Source organism: Brassica oleracea, chromosome C1, assembly GCF_000695525.1.
Source record: "Brassica oleracea var. oleracea cultivar TO1000 chromosome C1, BOL, whole genome shotgun sequence".
Lineage (NCBI taxonomy): Eukaryota > Viridiplantae > Streptophyta > Magnoliopsida > Brassicales > Brassicaceae > Brassica > Brassica oleracea.
The window spans coordinates 5,098,161-5,100,070 of NC_027748.1; the positions used below are offsets into that span (position 1 = coordinate 5,098,161).

Here is a 1,910-nt window from a genome sequence, read left to right on the forward strand (position 1 = left end):
AGATACGCTCTCCTCTAAACTGAAGCTGTGCAGCCTGTAAAAAAAGTTTTAAACAAAAGCTAAGAAGATGCTCAAATGTACAGAACTAAAAACAAAGCCTCTATTAACTCAATAGTGTAATGATTCTAACCTCATTCTAACCATCTCCACTGAAAGAAGCACCATCACAGTAACAAAGCTTAACTCTATTCCAATTGAAAAAGTCTACAAAAAATCAAGCACACGGCAATGAGGATTAATGATTCTCAAAATTACTGATATGGTCACATGAACAAAAATTTTAGAGACAACCTGGATTTTCTTGAGCTTTATCACTTAATATTCCTGTAAACTGAACCTCTTTCTCCATGTAGTTAGATGATCCATGATAGAGACACAGTTCACCTGCGTAAGCAAATCAAAGCATATAAAAAAACTGATACAATACAAACCTACTTTTGATTAAGAGGAAGCTTCCCTTCAGTGTTGAGCTTCTTCGGGAGATAAGCAAGGGCTTGTCCTTTTTCACTTTTTGAACCTTACTCTTGTCAATGAAAAAGCTAACCTCGTTTGGTCTCTGGTCACACTCTCTCTGCATCAAGTGATTGAACTTCGGTCACTTAACATAGAGTATATAGCAATTTATACATAGTGGTTGCAACAGGCTTTTACGGATCAGAGGATCCAAGCTCCGGCTCTCCAGATTCCGATCCTGAATCCGAAACCGGTCCTTGATTCTCAATCGGATCTAACGTACAGATTCAATAGCGGCATCGATCTTGACCTTAGATCGCTTGGTGGGGAATGGAGACGAAGAAGACGGTTCAGAGGATGAGAAAGAAGAACATAGACGCTTGGAAGTGGAAGAGCTGCGTCTTGTCTCCGGCGGAGAAGAAGAGAGAAAAGAAAGAAAAAAAAATAAAAATAAAAGACTTGTTTGGATGACACGTGGTATAAAACCACACTAAAATTATATAAAATTAATTTAGTTTTCATTTAATTAAATGACTCATTTACTTTAAAAACCCTTTAAGAAACCTAGATAATCATGGCCTTAGATTCTATATGCTCAGTAGTACACTAACTATGTTATTCGGTTATATTAACTATAAAATCTGGCAAAAAATTATGTTAGTTATAATGAATGGTCGGTCTGTTAAGTCTTCTCGAAGACACCCGAAAGAATTTTTTTTAGCAATATCCTTTAACTATGTTATGGGTTTAGTTTAGAAACAATATTGTATTCGTAAAGATGTAACGCTACGTTATCTTAGATTATGAGTATTGACTATGTTGAGAATCGAAAATAATGTTAGTTTGAGTTGCTTAACACACATTAGAGACTGTGGAAAACACCAAAGTTCTGAATTCAAAAGCTTAGCAAACCTTATCTACGAAACAAAAGTAAATGTCAAAAAGTCAAATTTAGTCAGAGAAACTTATAAACATTTTATTCTAATTTATTTGTTTTTGGTTCTAATGTTACTTAAGTTTCTAGCTTAATTTTATTATATAGTTATATGTAGGCCTGGAACTTTTATCCGAGATCCGGATTCGATCCGTGATCCGATCCGGATCCGATCCGAAAATCCGGATATCCGGAAAGGCCGAATCCGGATCCGGATAGTAAAATGTTGGATCCGTCAAAGCCGAATCCGGATCCGGATATCTTGATTTTTTAGTCCGGATATCCGGATCCGTAAATTTTATTAATAACTATTTCAAAAATAGTAATATCTATATATAAAAACTAATTTTATTTAATATATTTTCATTTTTATAATAGTATATATAAATTTTATGTAAATTTTGTAATATTATACATAGAAATAATTAAAAACATTCTATATATTTTTATTTTTAAATTATTGTTAATATTTTATGTATATTAATATTATTATTTATTTATTTTAAGGATCCAAATCCGGATC

At 32.9% G+C, this 1,910-nt stretch overlaps 1 protein-coding gene across 3 annotated transcripts in view; it reads right to left on the minus strand.

Moving 5' to 3' along the window:
- Nucleotides 1-891, minus strand: part of LOC106310850 (pectin acetylesterase 12-like) — a 22,758-nt gene extending 21,867 nt beyond the window's left edge. Inside the window, exons 1-3 of one of the 3 annotated variants that reach the window (XM_013748103.1) lie at nucleotides 764-891; nucleotides 292-571; nucleotides 131-204 (exon numbers count right to left, since the gene is read on the minus strand). The gene's annotated coding sequence lies outside the window, so the exon portion shown is untranslated. Of the gene's footprint in view, nucleotides 1-130; nucleotides 205-291; nucleotides 572-651 lie in introns of all 3 variants that reach the window. The other 2 variants (XM_013748096.1, XM_013748088.1) reach the window with 2 other exon arrangements.
- Nucleotides 892-1,910: the final 1,019 nt, after the last annotated feature.